We start from the raw sequence: 10,297 nt of genomic DNA on the forward strand, positions 1-10,297 counted from the left end.
TCTCTCTCTCATTTGTTTTCTTTTTGTTTGTAAAAAGAAAGACTTATTATTTTTTCTCTTATTTCTCCTATGTTCTCTTCCATTATTCAACAATATTTTTTTTATCTCACTTAATAGTGAAATATTAGTTTAATTATTATCATTATTTTTTATCTCATAAGTCTATTCAATTTTTTATGAATATAGAAGAAAAAGTATTGTAGTATGTGTTTTTTCATAACCGATTTTATCAACCATGTCAATCTTTGCCGAAAAAAGTAAAATCAATTATTTTTTTCTTGATTGATCGTTTAATTCGTCTTATTTTAAGTCTACATGTTTCTATCTTTCCAATATAAAGATCATCTTCTGTCATGGAAGATAATTTTTTTGTCGACAATATGGTTATTTACATTGAAATAGAAATAACTACAAATTTTTGTTATGATTCAATTATTGGTGGTGGTCAAGGATTTCAAGGACGAAATGTCAATCATTTATATATTGTGATTTCTTTAATAGTTACCGTTATATTAAATGATATATTCAAATTTATTAAATGACAATCATTTATATACTGTGATTTCTTTAATAGTTACCTTTATACTAAATGATATATTCTAATTTATTGCATTACTGACAGTAATTAAGTATACAAATTTTGAATGAATTATTTTGGCTCCCCCAACAATATTGGTCAAGATCCGCCACTGGTGCCAGCTACTGATTTAGCAACCTAAAACAATTTTATATCCTCAAATAGTCCATGCATAAGTCCAGTTTACTATTTTACAAGTCTATATTTAGCAACCTAACTAAAGATTACACTCCAACATATTATATAGTTCAATATTATAAATTCGTAGTATGCACAACCATGTACTCTCATGCCAACACTTGAGTGAAACCAAAATCATTATCTTCTCGTACTTGCCAAAACCCATCATGATCATGCAGCACTCCGTCATAGTGATATCATCAATAGTGACCTTTTTCATACACTTATAACATCATGCATTCAAGCTAACATATATAGATTTATATATTCAACATGGCTCAGCAAGTATTACCAAAAATATACTCATCAATCTCGCATATATATATATATATATATATATATATATATATATATATATATATATATATATATATATATATATATATATATATATATATATATATATATATATATATATATATACATTCATCAATCAAGGCTATACCAACACTTAAGTATCCATTACTAATCTTACTCTTAGGGAATTCAAACCAACAATCATGAGTAACATATATCTCTAGCTACAAACCTCCAATTCAAATCTCCACCGTTCAAAGTAAAGAATCACCTGTTATGAAGCCTTTGTCAAAAATTCAACTAAATAGGACGGTTAATGAACTGGGAAACACATTTTTACAAAATCGGCGCAAACTAGAAAAATTGCAGTCGCCCAACAACTAGATCTTGCCGCCCAGCGAAACAACCAGAGACTTGGCGCCTAGCAGTAGGAAACCACCGCCCGACAGTCCTTGCTGCGTGAAAATTCCGAAAAATAGTTTTTTTTTTTCATGAAAAGATAGCTATTATGCACCTCCAAAGCATCCAAATACGTTATCTACTCATGCAATTTATAAAGCACACGTACAAAGAGATTACATAACTCCTCAAAACACCAAAACATGTCACATAAATCAACAACAATTGCGGAACTGGGAAAGTCTAGTTCGCGTCGCCTAGCGGTTTTGACCCTACCGCCAATCGGTTCATCACCAACCCAGAAAAACAACACAAGATTCATGCATCGCCTAGCGGACCTTCAAAACCGCTAGGCGGTTTCTGAAAATTTCCTAGAAACGCAATAACAAATTACTTTTGATCATGCAGAGGCACCACAATCACACATCATGTTACGAAAACATCATAAAATGAATGTACATGTGAATGAGCTCCCCTAACCTGGACTCCTTGCTCAATTTTCCAAAACTTTGTTTGTGTAAGCAACATGCCCTCTCCTTGAATCCTTCCAACTCCCTTCTTCAATGTGCTTCCCAATTTCGTCTCAACTCTCTGTTTTCAGTACTAGTTGTTTGCTTGTACCAGAAGGACATTGTACCTCTCTAATTTCCCTATTACCCTCACTCTACCACCTTAATTTTAATGGTCATAATGAGAAAACAAAAATCGCATTAAAAAATGTTTAATGTTTAATCAATGGCCATTCAAGATAGTTTTCCAACCCCTTCCAAGCTGCCCTCTTAGACGACTAGGTATTTATAGGTGTTTAAAGGCATGTATATGTAGAAAAGTTTAAGGTGGAGATAGTGTGATATAGTGAGGGAGTAGCGTGTCTTGTGGGAGAGAATTTCTTGCATACGTCAGTAGGGGAAAGGAAGAAACATGTAAATTTAAATGTTCTCTAGTTTGAGTTTGAAGTACACACTCTTTTAGAAACATATGGTAGATTTTAAAGGGAAAACTCATTAATAGCTTAAACTATAGGATAGCCACAATTATATATATATTGTTCTTATAGAGATAAAATATACTTTTCACCAACTCTATAAGAAGCACTTTTTTCCCTTTCACCAACTCTGAAAAATCCATCGGTAATTACCGACTGAAAAGTTTGTCGGTAATTACCAAAAAGTCCTTTAGTAAATAGCGTGCACTAGTTCATCTTCTTCATTCTCCTTCTTTCTTTGTTTTTTTCTTTTATGATTTATCTTTTAATTCTTTTTTCTTCTAATACCTCCTCCGCTCCATCTCAGTAAATCCATCCCTACCACCGCCATCGCCAGTGTCATCATTGTAGTCATCAATTTCCCGCACTTTTCTTTCTTCCTTCTTTTCTCTTTCTCCTTCACCATCCCTATTGTGCCACCACTACATCTTTGTTGCACCACTGCTTCTCTCATTAACAAATTGAAGGAATAACAAGAATGTACATGAGACAAGGAAGGGTGTGGTAGTGGATGAAAAGAATGGTTTAAATTTAATAATATATCAGTAATATTCTCTGAGAAATTAAAATTACATCAAAATCTAAATGCACCACCAAAAATAGAATGAATTCCTTAGTCCATAAAGTCAGATAACATAGCATTCCTTTATCCAAAATAACTTTAGAATTTGGACAACTTCTAGCTTTCAAAATGCTTGGGGGCATATAGCCTAAAGCGCAAATGAAAACTTTTGGACCTTAATAAACCATCTAGACCATTTTCGACTTATGCAAACAAGCGAAAAAAAATCAAGGAAATCAGTAGAACCCCAAAACGAGCAGGATAACCACAAAACAAAATCAGGGAAGTTAGGGCAAAATCAAGAGATAAATAAACAAACATGTTCGTGGTGAGAACAGTGAGAGGCACGTTGAAATCGAAAAACGAAATTGAACTAAGATGAAAATAAAAACACGGAGATGAAATCAAAAGAACTACGAAATTGAAAGAAGTGGAGATGAAATTGAAAGAACGACGAAAGTGAAAGTAGAGAGAAAGGAGTTTATTACCTAATTTCAGGGAGAACGATGAAATTGAAAGAGAGAACATCTTCCTCATAGAACACAAGCCACAACTCCCAAGGCACGAACAATGAAAGCAAAAGACGAAATTGAAATTGAGATCGAAAGAGATGAAATCAGAAAAACGAAAATGAAATTAAAAGCCACAATTTAGCTTGAGCGAAGAGCATGAGCCTGCTTCTTCTTCCTACCCCACTAACACCTTCTTCATTCTTCCTTAGTGAAAAAGTTTCTTAAGCCACCGAGAAAGAGAAAAATCTCTACCCAAATTAAAATTTTAAAAATTACAAAATAAGGAGAATAATTTTACCGGGTCTAAAAAACCTTATACTTACTTATGGTTTATAAAATCTCTATTATGTATATATTTTAGTAGAGACTATTACAACAAACTCCAATTAAAATTACATATTTTTGTAGTGGTGTTTGCTCTCTGATCTAATCATGAATGTTTATGATAAAATATTTGCCAACATTCTATCGTTTATTGTAGTGTTAATTAGTATGTGTATCTAATTTTTTTATTATGGCTGGCAAGTCATTCTTTAACAGTTTTGGCTGCAACTTTCTGTCATAACTTCAATGTTTTAGGTCTCGATAGAGGAGGGGTTTTAGTGTTTATGATTGTTTCTATATATGATTTATGAGCTTAATTTCTTTTTTCTTTTAAATTCATTTTTAGCTATTAAATACAAAAATATTACATAGCTTCTTTTATTTTTTAGAGTTTGTATTGCTAATTATGATATATTTATATTGTAGGTTTTAAAGTGTACCATACCAACTGATATAACAAATTTTATGTTTTGAGAATCATTTGTAGTACTTCATGATACTTTTTTCTAGTTTCTTTTAATTAATATTGTATTTAAATTTGAATTTTAATGTGGATATTTGTTATATTTTGATATAAATTTAGTTATTTATATTTAACTGGTTAACGAGAAGAGTGTTATATCTATTTTTTATAACTAAATATAGTTAAAACAATTTTTTGTTATAATAAACATAGAGGCAATCTTAACGCTACAGACTCCACACCTAAGAACCAATCTCGAAAACCCCTGGGAATTTCATCTTCTTCCCGATACTCTTTTTCATGGATCGGCTTTCGGAACCTTAGCACCACGACTACTGAACCAAACGGAGGATATCTTCAACCCAGGCGACGCCGGCAAAACTCTGATGAACTTTGGCCACCATCGCGCACCAGCATTCATGCCAGACTTCGTCGAACAGGGCTTCCAGTTTCGCCCCAGGGGACGCCACCGTTTAAGCTCGTGGCTGTCACGAACCTCCGCACTGCGTCTTCAACCATCAGCGGCAGCGACAGTAGAAGCTTCATCGCGACCTCCGACAACGAGAGCGGCTACGTGTCTTCCATTTCAGCTCCGTAACTGCAACTACTCCCGCTACTTGAAGAAGTTCAACTCCCGATTCCCCCTTTCTCTGTTCTGCTTATTTTTGGGATTCATCGATTCTGTATTGGATTTAATTAGCGAAGTTTATTCGTTCTTTTTTACCATAATCTGCTAAAGTTGATTAGATTGGGATGTGAACTTAGCGCGTGAATTTGGTTTTGTTCTGAGGATAATTGAGACTATAGGCATGAGAACATTGTATCATATTTCTTTTGATGAGTGGTTTAGTTTCCTTTGGGGTTTAAATTGATTTTGCTTGGGTTTAAATACACTCGGCGTAGTGTTTGTGTTTTGGTTCTCGATTGAATGTGAGTTTTATGGGATTGATTTCATGATTGATGGGTATTTTAGAGAAAATCTGTGAATGAGGTTATGAATTGTTCTAGTGTTATTTTGCATAGTTGTGTAAGCTGTTTGTCTCTTGGTCTTTGGGCTGCAATGGATTGAAATCGTATAATATATATCTAGGTTTGGTTTTCAATTCATTCAAAGTTTAGCATGAGATGTTGTTGCGCGATGGTGGAAAGGTTGAGTTTAAGTGGGATTACTCTGCGCTGTTTATCTTAGATGAGAGGTTTCAACGTTTTTACAAGTGGTGATTGTTGTTTCTTCTTCTGTTGCATCGGTAAGGAATAGAATGTTCTACGTTTATTGAATTCAAAGAGGCTATTAAAAAGACAGTAAATTGGAATAATAACTGAATACATGAAAATTGCTACGTGATAAGATAACAATGAAACATAAAATACTCCTGAAAGCTAGGCTTTATTATGCAGTAACAGAAAACACCCCTAGAAAGCTTTATTATGCAGCAACAACAATAAAGATCTTTTCATTCCCTCCCTTAAACTGACTGCAGTATGCAGTGAGTTTATTTCAAAAAAAATCAAGCATTCCCATCTTTTTCTTGAGAATCTGGAAAGTCTCGAGTTTTAAAGTCTTGGTCATTAAATCTGCAACCTATTCTTTAGTTCCGCGGTGCACCAACTCTCCATCTTGTACAAGATCTCTTAAAAAATGAAAACGCACTCTAATATGTTTGCTCCTACCATGCATTATTGGATTTTTGGAAAGTTTAATTGTTGAACTATTGTCACACATAATAATAGTGCTATTGTCTTGAGTATGCATTAAGCTTCTCAAAACTCTTTTCATCCACATTGCTTGACAGGCACGGGCAGCAGTAGCCACAAACTCTGCCTTTGTACTTGAGAGGGTAACAATTGGTTGTTTCTTGGACATCTATGACACTGCTCCTAAACTTAGCAAAAATACATAACCAGAAGTGCTTTTAGAATCATCCTCATCTCCTGCATAATCAGAATCTGTGAAAGCAAGCAGATTTTCTTCTCCCCCTTTTCTGTAGAATATCCCATAACTAGTAGTTCCTTTTAAATACCTCAAGATTCTTTTAGCAGCTTGTAAGTGCATCTTTCTTGGCTTTGACATGTACCTGCTAATTAAGCTTCACTGAACATGATATATGGTCGTGTAGTTGTCAGATATAGTAGACTTCCCACAATTTGCTTGAAGTAAGTGTCATCCACAGTTGTACCCTCCATATCTTTGTTAATCTTACTACCTGAAACAATTGGACTTTGTACATGTTTGCTCTCTGACACTACAAACTTCTTTAGCACATCCTTGGTATATTTCCGTTGACACACAAAAATTCCTTCTGGTTTTTGTAAGTCATCAATGCCAAGGAAGAATCTCATCTTTCCTAAGTCAGTCATATCAAAGGCATGCATCATAGACTTCTTGAATTTAAGCATCGTACCTATGTCATTGCTAGTATAAATCAAACCATCACATATATGCTCACAATTAATATGCCTTCTCCAACACTTCGTTTGATGAATAAGGTTTGCTCACTTGGACATTTTTGAAAGCCTTCTTGTGTGAAATGTGCTTCTATGCGGCTGAACCAAGCCCTTGGTGCTTGCCTTAGACCATATAAGGCTATATGTAACTTGTAAACTTTATGCTCTTTCCCCTTTTTGACATACCCTTTTGGTTGTTCTACATATACATCTTCGCTTAACTCTCCGTGTAAGAATGCAGATTTTACATCTAGCTGAAATATGTCCCATCCTTTGCTTGCTGCAAGTGCCATAATCAACCGTACTATATCCATGCGTGCAACGGGGGCAAAAACCTCAAAAAAATCAAATCCATATTGTTGAGAATACCCCTTAGCGACCAATTTTGCCTTATATTTATCAACCTCACCTAACTCATTCAATTTTGTCTTATGTAATCCATTTGACTCCGATTGCTCTGTTTCAAGCTGATATGTCCATTAGTTCCCATGTTTGATTCTTTTCAATTGAATTTATTTCGCTATCCATAGCCTTTCTCCATTTCTCGTGTTTGACAGCTTCCTCAAATAGAATTGGATAATCACTTATGACATCTTGTACTATGTATGCTGCTGTATCAACTTCTTCTTCTTCATTTAATCCTTCTCTAGTGACAAATTCTCCCATCCAACTTGGCCTTCTTCTTTCTCTCCTTTGAATCATGTGTTCTTGTGAACTCACTGTTGCTTAATTTCTATCCCCATTGCCCTCATTATGCTCACTATTTGCACCATCACTATCATCTTCCACATCTTCCGCAAACCCATTTTCACCATTTTCACATATGTTTTCCTCCGTAGAGTCATCACTATGTAATTCATCATCACCCCACACCAATTTAGTTTCTATTTGCTCTTTATAAGTTGAACCCCAATCCCAACTTTTCTCTTCTTCAAATATAACATCTTTACTAACAACAATTTTCTTTGTCTTAGGATTAAATAGTCAATAACCCTTTGACTCATCACTAACACCCAATAAAATACAAGAAAAACTTTTATCATCAAGCTTACCTCTTTTTGCCTCTGGTATGTGCACATGAGCTAGGCATCCCCAAACTCAAAGATGTTTTACTGAAGGTTTGATTCCACTCCAAGCTTCTTGCGGAGTGATGTTCCTCACAGCATGTGTGGGACAGCGGTTCAACAGATAAAATGTCCAGTTGACCACTTCAGGCCAAAAAAATTTGGGAACCCTTTTTGCAGAGAGCAAACAACGTACCATATTCATAACAGTTTTGTTCGTTCTGGGACTCCATTTTGATGTGGTGTATAAGCCGTGGTAAGCTGCCTTTTATTCCATGTTCTTCACAAAACAACTTGAATTGAAGAAAGGTAAATTCTCCTCCTCTATCTGTTCGTAAGCATTTGATGGATGCTTCAACTTCTTTTTCCACCATTTTCTTGTAGGATTTGAAGCACTCCAAAGCTTCAGATTTTTCAGATAGCAAATACACCCAACCTTTACGACTATAATAATCAACAAAGCTTAAGAAATACTTTTTTCCACTATTTGAAATGGGTTCTATTGGACCGCAAATATCTGCATGTATAAGTTCCAAGACCTTGCTAGCACACCATTCACTCGCCTTAGGAATTGGATTATGATGTTGTTTGCTAGTGAAACAATCAACACACATAATACTTGAGGCGCTGAGTTCAGGCAATCCATGAACCATTTGTTGTGTTTGTAGTGTCTTCAAGCCTTTGTAGTTTAAATGGCCAAACCTTTGATGCCAAAGGTAAGTGAGGTCAGAGGAGGTATATAGACATTCTTCAATGGCATTAAGGTTAGAACTTTCATTAAAGAGAATAAACATACGGTTGGTACTCATTTTTGTATGTGCAATCAATCCTTTAAGGGGTGATAGATGTTGCATATTCCATTTTGTATAAGAATATCAAGGCCCTTTTCTTGCAACTGTCTCATGCTCAACAAATTTTTATGAAGCTTTGGGATGTAGTATACATCTCGAATAAGAAAGGCAATGCCATTAAACATCAATCGCACACTTCCTCTGCCAACAACAGTCATCCGAGAGTTGTTTCCACATTTGACAAAGTGTTGATCTCCTGATACCATTTCTACAAACATACCTTTATCACCACACATATGATTAGAACACCCTGAATCCAGAAACCATGCGCCATTCCTTTTGGACCCCTTTTCAACCGTAGCCATCAAAAGAAGCTCTTCCGTTTCATTTAACTCCGCATAATTTGCTTCTTCTTTGTTCCATTGGGGACATTCATATTGGAAATGTCCCAAGTTGTGGATCTTGAAGCATTCCACAGTGGCCTTTGAAAATTATTGTCTTCCTCTTCCCCATCCACGACCTCGATATGTGCCTCTTCCTCTTCCTCTGCCTCTTCCCTCCAATGTAAGTACTTGCCCATTATCTCGACAGACCTTTTTAAACTTCTGCTCATGGACCACCAAAGAGCTTTGAAGTTCGTCAATAGACATTGACTCTGTGTCTTTTAACTCTTCAATCGAAACCACGACATATGTGAATTATGTTGTCAAAGTTCGAAGGATTTTTTCAACGACCTTTGCATCGGGCATAAGCTCTCCATTGCTTCTCATTTTATTTGCCACTATCATGACTCTAGCAAAATACTCTGTGATGGTTTCTGTTTTTGTCATTTCAAGCACCTCAAACTCCCTTCTCAATGCATTAAGCATTGATTTCTTCACACGATCATTTCCCCCAAATTTCTTTCTCAGGGATTCCCAAACAATTTGAGATGTGCTCCTATCCAGAATTTGTTCGAAAACTGATCTATCAATGGCCCTAAAAAGGTAATGTTTGACTTTGTGATATTCAGTTCTGGATTTCTCCAACTGCTCTAATTGTGCAGCAGTCAAAACAATACCTTCTATAGGCTCCTCAACACCATTTTGAATTAAATTCCATAGACCCTTGACACGTAGAAGATTCTCCATCAATTCACTCCAATGGTCATAATGTTAGCCATCAAAGTAAGGAATTTTTGAAGAGAGTTTGTTGTTTTTCATTGTCGTAAGTTTCTTCTCTCACAGGTAAGTTGCAACTTATGTATCAGGCCCAGTGGGGGCTCTCTCGGTTTGGATTTGGAGTTGTTTTCTTTTGTGATGGGATCTTGCACAAGGTCTTGTTTTGTTATATCAAAAGCATTCAGGTTCATTGAAGTTTACAACAATCATGACATAATAGTGGTTTTTCTTTCTCACTTTCAAGAAGATCTTATGCCACATTTGCAGGATTCATGTACTATTTTTGAGCCAGTTGCAGAGAAGGAACTTGTCTATACTTTTAGAGAAAATGCTGAGTTTAAGGTCTTTAAATGTTGATATGAATAATAATGAGTATTATTTTTTGGGGCTTCTCCCTATACCCCAAAACATTCTCTAGTGTCTCTAAAACTCTTTTAAATTTTGTCTTTGTCCCTAGTAAAATTAAAAGAAGAAATAGTAAAATAATTCACCCACTTCCTGCACCCCCAACCTCGTGCACCCCTAAAGAATATCCACC

This window comes from Vigna unguiculata, chromosome 11 (genome assembly GCF_037176805.1).
Source record: "Vigna unguiculata cultivar grain cowpea cultivar isolate G323 ecotype 2 chromosome 11, ASM3717680v1, whole genome shotgun sequence".
Taxonomy (NCBI): Eukaryota; Viridiplantae; Streptophyta; class Magnoliopsida; order Fabales; family Fabaceae; genus Vigna; species Vigna unguiculata.